General features: G+C 47.8%; 1 long non-coding RNA gene across 14 annotated transcripts; it reads left to right on the top strand.

Moving 5' to 3' along the window:
- The first annotated feature begins 918 nt into the window (after window positions 1–918).
- LOC133226066 (uncharacterized) lies at window positions 919–16007 on the top strand. 14 transcript variants are annotated; one of them, XR_009729380.1, is made up of 7 exons: window positions 925–1511; window positions 3584–3981; window positions 4436–5711; window positions 8674–11153; window positions 12262–13090; window positions 13197–13274; window positions 15357–16007. It is a non-coding gene; the product is annotated as an uncharacterized LOC133226066 (long non-coding RNA). The 14 variants fall into 14 exon arrangements; XR_009729390.1 differs by lacking the exons at window positions 12262–13090; window positions 13197–13274 and having other exon boundaries at window positions 919–1008; window positions 1370–1511; XR_009729391.1 differs by lacking the exons at window positions 12262–13090; window positions 13197–13274 and having other exon boundaries at window positions 925–1235; window positions 1370–1511.
- Window positions 16008–16900: the final 893 nt, after the last annotated feature.

Below are 16900 nucleotides of genomic sequence, written 5' to 3'. Positions count from 1 at the left end.
CACCCCAGGCATGTCCTGCAGTGCCCTGGTAGCTGCCTGCAGTACCAAGGCCTCTTCCAAAATGCTTCCTGCCATGTTTGGTGTGAAAAAGTACTAAGAAAGAACATTTCTGTTTTCCAGGGTGGAATTTAATTAGGAGGAATTAAAAGGTGTAGTTTATAGTTTAATTTAATGTGATGAAACAAGGCTCAGCTCCCTCCCCCTCCTGCCCAAATCCCAACCTGAGATGATGGCCTCCAATTGCAGCTGACAGCCACGGGAAGGGAAATGCTTACCAAGAAGAAAAGGGAGAGAAATTCCATTCCAGATTTATGACTTGTGAAGCAGAGGTTGCCTGGGTTTAGCCTGGGTCCCACAGACTTGACTTTGTTGTGTGCCCAGGAATGGGCTGAAAACTGATGGTTTTGGCTGCTTTTGCAGGTCACTTGTGTGTTCAGGTGCCATTTTGGGCCATGGAGGCTCTTGGTTATATGGATGTGGTGAAGTGTGTGTTCAGACCTTGTGCTTGTCCCAGTGAAGTGGGCCTTTCCAGGCATCTTTTTGGCTACTGATAGGGATTGGGATCATCAAGATGAAAGGAATGAGAGGGGTCTGGCCCCGGGGACACTGGCATCGAAGACAGTAGGCATTGAATTCTTTTAACTTCCTTAATAGAATGTGGGTGAGAACAAGTTTGGAAAGCAGAGTTATTTATTAACTAATACTATTGGGAATAGATTTCTATTTCTGTGTACTTCATATCCCAAAGTTCAAAGAAGTTAATGAAAATGCTCAGATTATGGTTCAAATAGAAGGAATTAACTGGTGATATGACTTGGCCATTATAATATTGGTGTCATGGTTTAGTGGTGGCCTGGGGGTAATGGTTGGACTTTATGATCTTAAAGGTGTTTTCCAACACAGTTGATTACATGATTACCCCCTTCCTCCCAGAAGGATGCTGGAGAGGCAAAGACCAACAAGTCTAACCTGGGGACCCATGTGCCTTTCCTGCAAGGTCTGTTAAAGGTTAGTAGCATATTCATCTCTGTATTATAATACAGCCCAAAACCTGAAGCAAAGAGAAGGAATTTCCTGTTGCTGTGAAGAACATCAGATAGTCTGCATGGCCATGGTATACCAGGACCTGTCTTCTCTCTCTCTCCTGCCAAACCACATTTAGGGAGGTCTTGTGCTGCAATGCTGTGGAAAGGAACAGCCCTTGCTTTCCATTCCAACTGCTTTTGTTTGGACAGGTAAGTATGGATGTGAATTCCTCCCTTCTGAAAAGGCCAGATGAGCCTGTTCCAGGTGACAGGGATACAAACTGAAAGGGCTTCTATGGATTTAATGGGAAAGGCATATTTTAACAGAGTTCTTTTTGTTCCAGAAGACTGACTTGGCCTACAAGGAAATGGATGGGAAGTAGTACAGGCAAGAGGCGTGGATGAGCTGCACAGCATCTCACCATTCCTGGGCAGCAGCCTAGCCATGGGGCCTGTTTTCTGTCTCACAGCTTTCCATGGAATGAGGTTGGTGGCAAGTGGTGCTTAGTTTCTTCTCTGCTTTCAGGTTTCGCTGCTTTTTGGAACAGCATCTACTGATGCTGGAGACCAAGTGTTGGCCAGGGATACTCAGTGTATTGCAGACCTGCCTGGGAAGGAGAAGCTGTGTGGATAAGGAGTGGTTGCTCCAAGCAGGAGGTTCCAACCTGCTCTGGCTTTAACCTCCAGAAAAAGAAAGGAAGTTTTTGTGGCCAATTCAAATAATCCTGGTGGTACTTCCAGTGCACGTTCCACAGCTGGAAACTGGAGTCAACCCAAGGCAGGTCCTTGATCAGCATCACTGCGTGGAGCATAGGGAAAGGTGGGTAAGAACCAGAAAGACACTGATTGTGAATGAGCAACCAGAGCACAGAGATGCTGGGCTCTGTCTCATCACAACCACTGCACATTGCTTTTGCTCACTGGAGAGGTGGCAATGGGAAGAGAAAGAGTCCAAGATGCTTCTCTCCACAGTTCCCAAGTTACTCCATTGATCATCTGTGGTGGGTTGACCCTGGCCAGCTGCCCACCAAAACCACTCCACCACTCCCCTCAGCCAGAGAGGGGAGAGAATATAATGGGCTGCAGGGGGGTATCTGCTCCCTGCAGGGGAAAATATAATGGGCTGCAGGGGGATTGTGCATTGTCTCTGCAGAGGTTTGGGAGAAGGATGGGCCAGGAGAGGAAAAAATGTCTCCCTTTTACCCAGTTAAGATCTGGAATTCCTTTGCAGCTAACGTGCAGCTCATGTGTCTCTCAACATGACTCTTGCTGTATTATATTTAGCTGTAAAACCCAACTGTGCTTCAATTTCCCTCTGCAGCTCTTGGAGGAGGGATTTTTCTCCCTGCCCTCTGTTGAGCATCCTTTCCAGATCTCACCCTGTTGTGCTCATCTCTTGCAGGCCATTCTTCTCACTGAGAGTTACACTTGGAGTGGGGAAGGAGAAGAGTACTGCAAGGCCAGATAGGATTGTTTAGGTTGGACAAAGATGCTTAGAACTTCCTGGGCTGTGTAGCTTGATGTAGCAGGTAGGTTTATTTATTCACCTGAGGAGCACCTTGAGCTTTGGAGCCAGGAGGAATGCATGCTGTTGGTAGGTAGCCCTGTGCCCACTGGGTAGCCTGGGAGGAAGGAAAGGCGTTCTCCAGTTTTAATGTTCTCTGACTCTCAGCTTTTCATTCCTGGCCACACAAGCGTCAAGAAAGAGCTGTTTTGATGTTTAACTGCATTAGGGGGCTGTAACCTCAGGGCCCACGTTAACAGTATCCTTTTGCAGCCAAAGTGGAGGGTGAGAGACCAGGGTGTCTCACAGCTACATACTGTTCTATTGTGCTGTGGTTTAGATCTGGTGGTGGGAGTGACCAGAAGCTATGTGTGAATGGGTGTTAAACGTGTTTCTGCATTCAAATGTCACTTTCTCAAGTATCATGTGCTGTATTTGCATGGGTCTTGTGGGCTCTCAGTGTGCAACCACAGAAAGCAGCTGGAGCACAGGACCTCCCGAAGGTATCCATCCAGATGCTTCTAGTGCTTTGGGTGACATAGCCTAGTGTGAGGTGTCCCTGCCTGTGGCAGGGGGTTGGAACTGGATGAGCTTTAAGATCCCTTTAACCCAAACCAGTCTGGACTCTCTGATGCACCTGCAAGCTTGACTGAAACTCCATTTTGGTAGAAAAGCTTCCACTGGCTCCAGCAGAGGCTGAGTCACAGCTTGACAATGGGCTTTTGTGATGGAGAACCCACCTTCATACCACCATTGCACTGCAAGGGAATGGAGCTGCATCAGCGATGTACCACCTGCTGCCTGACAGCAAGGGGAGGAGAGGCACCTCACTTGCAAGTCTTTGGGGTGGACCAGGGGTTTCAGCCCATAGATGGGCTCCAGTTGTCTTCCTGGAGTGTTTGTGGCAGCTCCTGTGCATCCTTTGAGCTCCATGACAAGAAGCGTGGTGAGGGATTATTGTGAACATGGGAAATTTCTCACCTCAGGCCAAACCCAGGAATGTGGGATGGATTTGGACCAACTTTTATTTTTCCTTTTGGAATTTTATTTAAAGAAAAATAAAAATAGAGCCTTGGGCAAGAGCCGGAGCCTGGAAAATCTGATCCCAAAAGGTGGATGCATTGTGGAGTAGGGAGCATGTGAAAACAGCTGCTTAAACTGAAATCATTTCATAGATTGAAGTACAGAAACTCCCCCAAGCCTGTCTAAAACCTGGAGTGAACTCTTCTTGAAAGGCAGAGGTAGAAGAGGCCATCAGCAACTCACCTGAACCACTCCCAAAGCCACAGGTGGCTGCAGGACCCAGAGAGAAGCCAAGTCAAATGAGAAGAGGCTTTTGGACCATGTAAGGACTACTGCAGCACGTTGTGCAGTGGAGGAAGGGCTGGTGTGAGGTGAGAGCCAAAACTACACTGCCCTGCTCCATGAAAACCAGTGGACACGCTGCTGAAGGTGGGAATGGGGTCCTGGGGAGAAGGAATCTGCAGCTGGGAGGCTTTATAGCCACTATTGGTATCATTACAGCTGAATGGGGGCTAATTACAGCAAGGCTTTGATGCACAAGGTGCTGCATTGATCTCATTGTGGGCAGCACAGAAAAGGGGGAGCAGTGCTCTTGAGCTGCCTGGATGGCTTCCAGTAAGCACAGTGTGTGGTTGTCATTGTCCTCTTTGTGATGGACTGTGCTCTGCCAGAGCCCAAGGCCTCAAAACCACGTCTTGTATGTGGATTAAGTTAAAATCAGGAAGAAATTAGATTTTCTTGCTCAATGATCTATGATCTGTCCATTTTTAGTGGATGAACGTACCTACACGTGTCTATGCTCTAAAGGATGCTTGACTCCATTTGCTATACTATATATAGAATATAGCCTGCCTATACTATAGGTAGGCTATTTTCTTTAGAGGTTAATACTGCTTTCCTGTGCACTCAGGAGTTCAAAAGGGGCTGCCTTATGGGATGCTTTAAGGAGATGCCTTATGTTCAGCCCCATCCCACTGAGGTCCTCCCAGAGGACCCCTGAGGACAGCAGTGGGGGGCAGTGGTGCTTCAGCTTGATGCCTCCTTCCCAGCTTCATTCTTAATGGGCACTGGTGAGCATTTAGGCTCTGCGGGTCACTAGGAATGAGCTGATTTCTGTCGAGTTACTACAAGGTGTGATTATGAAGTGTTAGGATATACGGGCTGCAGGGTTTTACAGCTGGGTCTTAAAGGGCTCATAACAAGAACAGAAAGGAGGGGGGGGTGGGGCTTAAACTGGAAGCCAGGAGCACAGTCAAGTTAGGAGTACAATGGCAATGCTAATTCCAATCCCTTGGAGAGAAGGGGGAAGGAAATGACCTAACTCCCAGTGCTGTCAAGGGAGAGGCAAGCCAGAGGCTGGAGAGGCTCCCTTGGGTGATGGGAGATAAAGCCTTAACATCTCCTTTCTCCCCTACCTCAGAGCAGGTGAGTGTCCTTGCTTTGTCAGGAGGGCCAGGAGGGGCATACATGCCATGGAGAATTTAGTAGAATCCCAGCCTGGTTTGTGTTGGAAGGCACCTTAAAGCTCATCCAGTTCCAATCCTCTGCCACAGGCAGGGACACCTTCCACTAGAGCAGGTTATCTCCAGCTGTCTCTCCTTCCCTGCTCTACAGGGATCTACTGGAGACAAGGTTTCTTACAGGGTCAGGTCTTTCTCTATGTTATTGGCCTCCAGCACTTTGCTGTTTCCTAAGTGTTTTTGGCAGTGTGAAATGCCACAGCATGTTTTGTGGCATCAAAAGACTCACTTCCCAGAGGTAAAGAGTGGACCTTACAAACTCAGTTGTGGTAGTGCTAATGCACTGTCTTGGTGAGCAAGGAAAATACTCTGTCATTACAATAAGTACCTAAGTAGGATGGCAAAGTAGCTGGCAAAGCTGATCCACCCTCCTTTCCTCATGGGAAAGCCAAGTTCTCTGCATTCGATTTTCTTTTTTCCCTATGTTTAAAATGACTCAACCCCTTTCCTCTGTGTTCTGGAAGGCTTTTCAACATGGTGAAACCACACAGCAGCAAATCCACAGCTGAGTAAGTCCACAGAGAACTGATCTCACCTACTTGCAAGAACCAGTGCTACATTTGCTTCTGGTTCAACAGTGGAGAGGAAAAGGAAGGAAGAGGACATTTTAGCAAAGGACCTGGCAGCACAGCATGGAAGGTGAGGCTGATCTGAAAGCAGTGCCCAATTAGCCCAAGGCAATTGGGATGAAAGATGCAGCATATTGAAGATACTGTCTTCTCTTAGGTAGCTGAAGGACTATCCTTTATTAGGATCAGAAACTTCCAGCTATGTGGGCTTTCCTTCCAAAACTATGCACAAATCCAGATTCTTTCCAGCTGGGTGCACTCTTCTGGAGCTGAGATTCTGGAAAGGACAAGCAGCTCTTCCCTTGTTTTACCTGAACATATCTGTATGATGCCTGCTCCTGTCCCACATCCTAATGCATCTCCTTTGCTGCAGCACTGGGATGTGGGTGCCCACTACAGCCCTTGTTTTAAGCCTCCTAGAAGAAAACTTGTATGTGAAGGCTGGAGAGGGTCATGCTTGTTCTGTGCTAGAAACCTCTCAGTGGCAAGGGGCCACTCTGGAGTATCCAATTCCTTGTCATTACCTAGAGAAAAGCTGCTTTTGCCTTCCTTTGGCTTTCTTAGAAGCTGGGCAAGGTAACATGGTGCAAATTCTCACACTAGCACCCAGTGGATGTAGGGCAGAGAAAGGCTTTCCATTGCCACATCATAGTGCTGGTGCATCACAGAATTGTTTCACCAGGGTGCTGGGGTATGTCTGCTCTCCCAGGATGAGGAGGCATAAGGCAAAATCTGAGCAGGATGAGCAGAGTGCTACTGAGAAGTTAATAGGGAAGAAAAAGCTGGTTTTCAGGTTCCAGAATTTGGGAGCCAACAGCTTTTCCATCACCTTGGGTTAGAAAGGGTGACAAAGTGGCCATAGGCTGGAGTTTCCAGCTGTCTTTGTTGATTCCAAGGGGAAAGAAGTATACGCTCAAGCTTGACCAAAGCTCCTCCTGGAGGATCCATTTCCTGGGAACTTTCACTTTGATGGCTGTGAAATCCATAACGTTTTTCTTCTTGTATCTGGGAAACTGCAGCTGAGCTCCTGTGGGGCTGGTCCTTGCTTAAATAAATGACAGTAAAAATAACTCCCAAATGCAACACCAACATGGGCATGTAAATCAAAGCCTGGCGTGCCCATTAAGGTAAAGTGTCTCCTTCTGCAGGAGTTGTCTGTGGAACTGCCATCCTGCAAGTGAAATCCAACCGAGAGGGAGGAGGTAAGGTCCCATCAAGATAGGCCTCACAAATCCATCAGCAGCTTCACTTCAGAAGAGATACAAGGTTTTAACAGGGCTGTCAGCAGCATTCTTCAGGTCACACTGCTGCATAAAAGAGAGTGTTAGAACCTGGGACTTAAACTAAACAGATTTCCTATAGGAAACACACACAAAATTACATTGCTTCTAAAGTTACTTTTATAGACATTTTCCCTGAGAAATATTTCTCCCTGGAAAAATAAATTCACAGGATGTAATTAAAACAGTTCTATGTGTACACTGGACTGGCCCCCTTTAAGTGCTTCACCAAATGCACCACTAAATAAAGGAATGAAAGCCAGCTTTGTTTAACTCTATTAATAACAATATGTATTAATTATAAAATGAGACATTGTCCTGCCTGGTTTATGGTTATGAAAATAGCCTTTAATAAGGCTGAGACTGAAGTGCGCAGCCTTGCAGTTGTCTGCACTGTTAAAAGGGCTTTCAAAATCTCCCCTAATCTACTTCTTTTACTTGTCAAATCCTGGCTTGACAAAGGCAATGGGGATCAGATTCCACACCCCATGGATTCTGGCAATAACCAGGTGCTGATGACTGTAATCTTTTCTGCTTTTCTTGCCGTTTAGCTTTGGTTAAACAAAAAGGGGCAACTGCATTGTATTAGTTCAAATTCCATGCTTTGGGGAACAAAGCCTGAAGAGATTTGTATTGATCCATCACTGCATTAAGTGCTCCCAAATCTGCTCGGATTAACTAGGGATAATGATTCCCTCTGTACCTGCATGGCCCAGTCCAGCCACATGTGGGAAAGGAAGACAGTCGGTTCAGGAGGCCCTCAGTGCCACGGGTTAGTGGTGGCCTTGGCAGTGCTGGGGAATGGTTGGACTGGATGAGCTTAAAGGTCTTTCCCAACCTGGTTGATTCTATGATTCTCTTTATAGCCCAGCTAAAATACTCTTGAGAGGCTATTGTGTTTTTCCTTTCCACTTGTCACACCAGGACTGTGTAATGGGATGCTCCTCACCTGAGGAAGGGATGCTGGTGTTACTAAACATGGGCTGAGGTAGCCTGATGCCCTAGAGATGCTTCTCCTGTGGTGGCATCTTGTGATGCTGCCTGTCAGCCCCAAGCAGATTCAGTGCAGAGGGACATGGCTCTGCCATTTCAGGGAGTGATCTGGAAGATCCAAGGAAGTGTTTGCTGGGCTGTAGTGGCGGAACATCCTTGCCTGCCCATTTTCCCGGTGTCCTTTCTACACAGGCCATCTCTCACACTGGAATTCATTATACCCAGTTGTGTACCTTTGGGGTTTAGTTTGGTTAGTTCATGTCACCTTTTATTCTTTCTCAGAAACCAAAGGCAAAAAATACACCTTTATACCAGCATTAACATAGCTATAGAATGGGTTTGATTGCTATATTGCTGTCCTCGTCTCTGAGCAGCTTCCAATATCTGAAGGGACCTACAAGGATGAAGAGAGGGACTCTTCATCAGGGACTGTAGTGATAGGACAAGGGGTGATGGGTTCAGACTGAAACAGGGAAGTTCAGGTTGGAGATAAGGCAGAAGCTCTTCCCTGTGAGGGTGCTGAGGCACTGGCACAGGGTGCCCAGAGAAGCTGTGGCTGCCCCATCCCTGGCAGTGTTCAAGGTCAGTTTGGACACAGGGGCTTGGAGCAACCTGCTTTAGTGGAAGGTGTCCCTGCCCATGGCAGGGGTTGGAACTGGATGAGCTTTAAGGTCCCTTTAACACAACCCAGTCTGGGATTCTGTGATTCTATGTCCTATGAATATATGTATTCTATTCTGTGATTTTCATGCCCTCTAGGCACAACTGGCCAGGTTTTGTGTCTCTCTCTGCAGCACACAAGGTGATGGTTCTAATGCATCTCCAGCCTGGGACTTCTTTATTGAGCCGAGAGGTACAAAGTCAGGCTCATTTGTTAACAGAAACGTTGCATCACTGATAGGAGAAAGATTCTTTAAGAGGTATTATCAGAACAGTCCATGTTATTTCTTTAATGGAAGCTGACTTTTGGTAACCAAGATGTTTTAGAGGGCCTCTCTGGAGCCACTTCCAACCTACATGAAAGCAAGCAGAGCAAAAATGGGCAGGGGTTGGTTTGAAATACCATGAAGGAAACAGAAGCCCCTTGGCTGGGAGTGAGGGGAGGTGGTTAAACGTGTCAAGAGTTCATTTTCATTCCTTAATTAGCTCTAACCCTTGTGCCCTGCCCCAGCGAGGGGAAGGCAGGCGGGGAGCGCTGCCCTGTGCTGCAGCGGAGTGGGGACAACAACCGGAGACATGTTTTATGTTCACACCCCACCTCGGAGGTAGGCCGGCATCCAGAGCATGCCGTAAACCAGGCAGGAATGCCGCTGCCTGGAAACATGCTCGTAATTTTTGTGCCACTCTTTCCAAGAGACACCTTTCCTCATGTAACTGTTCTCAAACCACAACATGTTCCCATTCCCCTCCTGATAATGCTTTGTAGTTTCTCTCTTTTTAATGCTGAGTTTGGAGTAAGGGGGGGGGGTTAGTGCTTGTTTTGCTTAGTTTCCTTAAATCCCCCCTCACCAGAACAGCCAGGGGGCTTCTTTTCCCCTTTTATTCTCTTAGGGCTCAATTCAATAAATATACATCCGGCTCCTTCGCAGTCCTAGGCTGGCTTAATGAAACTGTGCAAGGCACTTCCAAGAGAAGGATGTTTATTTTTCTCTGCTGATTCGGTTAGACTGGTCCAGCTCTTGTGTGCCCAGAGAGCTGCTCTATAAAGAGACCCTTATGATTGCAGTGGGGATGCTGTGTCAGGCGGTAAGTGCCTGCACTCACTCAACACTGGGATTCTCTTACTGCAGGGAAAGGGGTGCAGGCAGATGGCTGGATTTGCTATATACAATGCACGGGGATAAAAAAGCCTGCTAAGAGCACAGTGTTAAGGTGGGAAAGTCAAGCACTTGCAAGGCAGATAGAGCTAGAGCTGTCTGGAGAGCAGGCTTAATTCATCTGTTTATGGGAGCACATTATGAAACACGCTCCCATTTTTGCATAGTCCTGTGCTTGTTTCTTAGGTAATAGCATTTTCTAGCTTTTGCCAGAACTTGCCACCTTCACAGTGTACTTTCTCCACAGATAATCCAACACCACAAAGATCCCAATGCCTGTTCCTAGCTGGAAGCAGCAGTGAAGTCAAGCGGCTCCAAAAGGAAGGTGGAGATGTAGATACTGCTGTGGTGGACTTGGTGAGCCTTTTATCACTAATGCAGGCTTATGAGCTGCTTGGTCAGTGCTGGTGAGACCAAGTTTGATGGCAGCAGCCCTACTGCAAGACACTGGGAGTCCCTTAGGCCTGCCTCAAATGCCTTGATGGGTCGGACTACATGAATTTCAAAGGTCCATCCAACCCAAACCATTTAACTTCTCTATGTGTCAGGAGGCAATCACTGCTCTGGGACATTCTGCCTCTTTGCAATAAAGTATGAAAACCTGGCAGCAGCAGTGGGGATGGACACATGCAGAAAAGCCAGATGCATTCAGATGCCAGTAGTTCAGGGTGATTGCTGTCCTCTTTGGGCCTGGCATTGAATGTTCACAGAATAAACCATGTTCTTTGCCTGAGGGACATTCAGCCAAAGCCACAAGGCAGAGTAAGTGTCCCTCTGACAACGCCAGCATTGTCAGCAATAAGCAGTGGGAAATCAGGAGTCAGGTCCCTCCTGATCCTTAGTTCCTGATGTGCAATTGATTTTGCAAAGCACCAGATTCAAAACAACCCATGGATTTAGTTCTTTTGTTTTTGCCTTCCCATTCACAATCTCAGTTTCCTACCCAGTGAGGAAGCCCACAGTGTATTTCTGAATGAAAGCTGAGTGCCTTTCACAGCATCTTTGGCTCTGCTTCCCATGACATGGGATTAGGAAATCTCCATCTTCCCACTGAAAGGAGGGAGGGCGATGGCTCAGGGAGCATCAGAGACCTGCCAAAAATCACAAAGTGAGGGGCAGGGGTGGGAACCCAGTTCCTATGAGTGGTAATCTGCTACCTTCCTACTTGTCTTGCCCTCAGCTGCTTTGGGACGAGCCGATCTTGTTGCTTTGAGTTAGATTTGCTTCCTAGTTTGCTACTTACGACAATGTTTAATGGTTTTAATAAACCAGAAGGCATTCCTTTCAAATTAGGTTGATCTGCAAAACCCAACCAAGTGTTTCCATTACTACAGCTGCTTCTCCCTTCAGCTGAGGACAGAGGCAGTGTGCTGCAGGCTGGAAAGGGTGTCCATTCATCTACAGGTTGCTGTCAGCTCTTGGGTAAGCTGGTGTTAGTTCTCTGGTGGGTACACGTCCATGTACTGGAGATTCTGGTCTAGAAAGAGAGAGGATGAAACAATTCATTGAGTAACTATAACTTTAAACAAAGATCCTGATCCTGTCTGTTGTTGGTCAAGAGTTTGAGAACAGGAAAGGGTTACAGATGATACTTGTCTCCTCTGCATTAAGGATCAGTCGTAGGGCTGTACTGGACCTCTCCTTTGCTAGACACAGAGTCTACAGCCTTGCTGTAGTTTATAAGAAAGCATTGGAGTGACCTTGTATTTGACATCTTTGCCTAGGAGCTTACATTCCAGTGTTGTCAGCAATGGTGCTAGGAAAGTAAAGGACAAACATTCCTGTATTTTCCATCAATTTGTGTTATGGTCTTTCTTTCCCTCTAACTGGAGATTAATCTCAGTCCTGCCAGAGCTAGCATCTTCTCCAAGCCTAACTGAAATACCTATTACACAAACAGTACAAGTAGTTGGTTCGGTTTATTGAAGGAAACGTATGAAACTTGGTTGGACTTGATGACCTTAAAGGCCTTTTCCAATCCAGTTGTTTCTATGCTTCTAAACACGGAAGGATCTCCATTGTCAGGTTAGCACAGGGATGCATCTGCTTGGCAAAAGGAATCAGAACTGTAGGTACGAAAGGCGAGGGCAAAACCACCAGAGGCTGAGCATCAGGCACTGGATGGAGCTGGGTTTTCCATCCCACATCAGCTCTGCTTATTACTTTAAACACTAATCCATGCTTCTAACTGCTGATAGCAATCCCCCTGCCCATTTCCATGTGGATATACTTTCCATAACTGATTTTCCTTGGAATATTTAACAGCCGATGCTGCTTCTAATATTCTCTTTGCTTGCCTAACGCTCAAAAGGGCTGCTTTAGCTATTTGCTTTGCTCTCCAGCAAAGTGTCTTTGGCATTTTTCATCACTGAGACTAAATGCAAAGAGAGGCTACATACCTGAGGGTGAAACCTGCCCCATCCCATTGCTTGGTGGACCCTGGCTGCCTCTGTCTCTGCAGCAGTAGAGACATTCCGAGCACAAGGAAAGGGAGGAAAACTCCAATGGAGACTTTATCGCTCTTTTTCAGGAGAAATGGCCATCTGGAGCCTTCCTCTGGTGGCAGATGTGGGAACATCAAAGGAGAAGCAGGCACCTCCTTCAGCTCAGTCACCAAACAGAACACCTCCTTGCAGGCAGGTTAGAAAACAACATAAAATCTGCTGAAGACAAGTTTCCATTGACAGCAAAGAGCTGCCCAGAAATGAGTCACGCAGGAATGGTTCAGACCTCCCCCACTCTCACCAGGGGATTTGCAGACAAAAGGGATTTATTTATTTATGGGGTTTTTTTGCTATTTTTTCTTTTCAGAAAATACTCAGATTTTGATGGAAAAATACAACGGGGAAGTTTTTTTTCCCCTTTGTTTTTGCCTTTTGAACAACTTCTTTCACCACTTGTGTGGAATTCTGAGAAATACCTTGAGGAAAAGCAAGTGCGGGAAAAAAGAGAAGAGCTGTAACAGCTTGGGAGGAGAAGAGTTCATTTCATAGATCATAGAATCACAGGATAGTTTGGGTTGGAAAGGCCCTTAAAGCTCATCCAGTTCCAACCCCCTGCTACGGACAGGGACACCTTCCACTAGAGCAGGTTGCTCCAAGCCCTGTCCAACCTGGCCTTGAACACTGCCAGGGACGGGGCATCCAAATACTTGTAAGCATGTTTGCTCCATGAGCTGGGGGCCTGTGGCCAAGGTATGTGCTGCCACCCTCTTTCAACCTAACCCACACCTCTCTGAGTACAACCAGGATGAAATGCAACCTGCTATGGAGCCAGTTTTCCTTAAGGGTGTCATTGCATGGTGAAGCCAGTGTAATCTTTCCTCTGCGACCACCTTGGGGCTGGCATGCTCCATGCAGGTGAGATGTTCCTGACCTGCTATCACCCACATCCAGGCTACTGAATTTATCTGTGTTTATTGTGGTGGCTCTTTACTCCAGTTTAACCCTCTCTCCTCACTGGCAGGACTGACTGTGCTGCTCAGCTGGGAGCAGCAGGGGTACTGGTCATCTGTCTCATTTTGTGCCATGATGAAGATGAGAGGTGGGTGGGATTTTCTAGTCTCTGCCTTTCTACGGCTTTACATTATAACCTCCACTCTGTGTCCTCCACTTTCTCATGGTCGGGATTGACGAAGCAAAGTCCTGGATAGCGGATGGAAGGTCAAAATACAGCTGATGCATCAGTCCTGCCTCTTGCAGCATAATTAACTTACTGGACTCCAAGCAACCTATCTTTCATCATCTTTGTGATTACAGCCCCAGTCCTAATGACAGTCCCGGATGCTGGAATTAAGTTCTCCTCCCATCCCCCTGTTGAAGTACATCTTCATGTCCACGTTAGAAACTATACAAATTCCAGAGAAAAATGTTGAGCTGTGCTAAAAATGGGAGGACAGGAATTCCGCCCCCTCTCTCCTTACCCCACAGATGCATTTATCACCAGGGCAACTCAGCTTCAGAGTTCACTAAAAATTCAAGCTGTTGGCTTAGTTCCAGAAGGGAGAAGTTTTATAGACTGAGCTAAGCGTGAATTACAGTTCTGGTTACAGCATTCCTTCTTTTATACCTGCTTTCTTTCTTTCTTTTCTTCTTTCCTTCTTCTGGAGCAAGTCCAGAGGAGGCCATGAGAATGAGCAGGGGCTGGAGCACCTCCTGTATGGAGCCAGGCTGAGAACATTGGGGCTGTTCAGCCTGGAGAAGAGAAGCTGCATGGAGACCTCAGAGCAGCTTCCAGTGTCTGAAGGGGGGTACAAGGATGCTGGAGAGGGACTCTTCATCAGGGACTGCAGTGATAGGACAAGGGGTGATGGGTTCAAACTGAAACAGGGAAGTTCAGGTTGGGGATAAGGCAGAAGCTCTTCCCTGTGAGGGTGCTGAGGCGCTGGCACAGGGTGCCCAGAGAAGCTGTGGCTGCCCCATCCCTGGCAGTGTTCAAGGCCAGGTTGGACACAGGGGTTTGGAGCACCCTGCTCTAGTGGAAGGTGTCCCTGCCTGTGGCAGGGGTTGGAACTGGATGAGCTTTAAGGTCCCTTTCGACCCAAACCATTCTTTGATTCTACGATGTGCATGCTCAAGAGGCAGTGGGAAACGTTTGTGAATGTGGATGGTGTTTGAGGGAGCTGCTCATGACTGAGGGCTCAGAAGGAGATTTTTGCTTTTATTTACTTCTTTTATTTGTTTCATTGCTTCAGCATTAGGAGCTGCAGAAATGGCCTGGCCTAATGAGTGAGTCAGTGTATGTTGGCTGTGTTGGATTACTGGCTATATTTAGATACTGGAAGCTTCTCCTTAAGAGAGTCACAGGCCTCAGTTGCTGGGTGGACTGGTTTTCCAACGGGCTGGAATCACTGCAGCAAGCCAAAAGGCCACCCACAGATTATGAATCATGGAGGGAAGAGGGGCCAAGCTTGGTCACCTGCCTGGCTACTTCTCCTTCCTGGTGGTGGGCATGGCCAGGGCAGGTTACTAGAAGTAATGTGCTCCAAGAGCCAGCAGATCCTGATTCCTCTGGAGTTCTGCTGTCTTGTGCAAGAGGAGGATGTACCTCATGTACCTCAACCAACCAACTGCTTTTTTTGCAGTCTTTTGAAGTAGTCCCTGGAGTTGAGCACTGTTCCAGGTACAGGAAGCATTGGCTGACTATTACCAGGATTATTGGATAATTCAGACTGAAAGGAATTCAGACTCAGGAGGCCATCTCGTCCAGTGTCCTGATGGGGCAAGGAACAGCAGCCAGGGCTGCCCACAGCCTATGTCCTCAGCTGGTAAGAGAGATGTCTGGTAGGAGCAGTCAGGTATGCTGGGCATGTATTTCCTAGATCTTGGCTGAATGTTAACCTGTTTGCAAATTACACTCAGAGTGATACAGATTTCCATCACAGTCTCTTTCTCCATGGGATTTCTCTTAAACATCTATGGATTTCCAGTGCTGGCCATCTCCAAGGCTGAGAGAGTCACTCCCTTGCTACCATCCCTGTATAAGAACTCATTAGGTCAATTTAGGATGGGTTGGTTTTCATATGTATTTAAGGAAAACAAACATGCACACAAAAAAAGGGGATAAACTTCTGCTAGGAAGGATAATGGGATATGGTATGTAAAAACCTTCCGCCTTTCATTGCAGCATGTCTGTAAGTACAGAAATACATAACAATTGGTGGAGGAGAGAGAACACTGTGGTTAAATGGAGGCATTTGCTGCAAGAACTGAATGAACCTCAAATCGTGAGTGATCCAGACACTGGTGTTCCAGCTTCATCTGGCCTGTTTACCCTCACTTTGTTCCTCTCTGCTTTGACCATGGGGACAAATCCCATATTACAAGTAAACACTGCTACATCCTCTGCTGCCCTTCCTTGCCTGTCTGCACTTTCCCCACGGGAGAAGAGAGAAGAGCCAGCTCTGCATGACACAGTGAGTAAACAAGTCTATTTTAAAGACTGATTGTGCTGAGTAGGAGTGGCCTTTCCCTAAGAGCTTTGAAAACTGGCATTGCATTTCTGCTGGGAAAGCACTAAAGTACAAAGGTTTCTGTCCCTTGCACTAACCGTCCCCTTGTGCACACAGGCATTAATGGCTTTTGGTCCAGGGCCATGTGTATGAAAGCCCATGGACTAACATGCCTTTTTCCTCTGGATGAGACCAGCAATCCAACACCACCCTTTGCAGCTGGAAGAGCTTATTAAATCTAGTCCCATTAAGTCTGTGAGGGCTGCGGACAATGCAACGGCTAAGAAAGCTGCTCTGGTCTGCCTTGTGCTATATTCAGGCACAGCAACAGGAACTGAGATGTGGCTGCTCCCCTGCTCATGAGCAGACACAGAGGGTCTGTAGCTAGATGCAGTTGTACACTGGAAACCAAGAAGTGAACACAGAGGAGCACAATGTAGTAGGTCTCCTCTGCCGGGATGCCTGCAAACCCAGCAAAGGCATCTCCCAAAGAGTGGCCAGTCCTGAGCCCATACCAATCCTAGAAAGCCTTTCATAAACACAGGGGAGCCAAGCTCAGGGCTGGAGTTCCACCTGTCCCCACTGTCTAGTTCCGAGATCTGGTCCCTTTGACTCAAGCAAAGCCAAAGGCACAGGGTGCCCAGAGAAGCTGTGGCTGCCCCATCCCTGGCAGTGTTCAAGGCCAGGTTGGACACAGGGGTTTGGAGCAACCTGCTCTAGTGGAAGGTGTCCCTGCCTGTGACAGGGGGTGGAACTGGATGAGCTTTAAAGTCCCTTCCAACCCAGACCATGACATAACCCCGCCGTTGCAGCTCTTAGTTGTGGCAAGCCTTATGGATCTGCTTCCAAACACTTGCTGTATCCCTCCTGCAGCTGCTGCGGGCTCCCCCACGCTGCGTGCACAAGCACTGTGTGTTGTCAGCCCCATTTTACCCATGGCTGGAAGAAGCAGCAGCCCCTCCAACAGCGGCCAAGCTCCGCCACACTCCCGTTTCTGGGAGCCGCCGGGAGAGCCGGGCCGCGCCGCGCCGCCTCCCTGCCGCTGAGGTACGGCGGCGGGGCTGCTCTGAAGGAGGAATGGCTCCTGCGGTGCTCGCTGCAGCCGCGGAAAACCACCTTAACGCGGAGGCAGGAAGCCGCGGGGCCGGCAGGCACCAATCAGGCCGGCCCGGGGAGGGCGGGCGAGTGGTGGCCGTTGGGGACCGTAGTGAGGGCGGGG

Source organism: Neopsephotus bourkii, unplaced genomic scaffold (assembly GCF_033783945.1).
Source record: "Neopsephotus bourkii isolate Nb327-2 ecotype Australia unplaced genomic scaffold, CSIRO-AGI_Nbou_v1 NB_1768, whole genome shotgun sequence".
Classification (NCBI taxonomy): domain Eukaryota; kingdom Metazoa; phylum Chordata; class Aves; order Psittaciformes; family Psittacidae; genus Neopsephotus; species Neopsephotus bourkii.
Note: the sequence above shows the minus strand (reverse complement) of the source record. Positions and strands in the feature narration are given on the sequence as shown.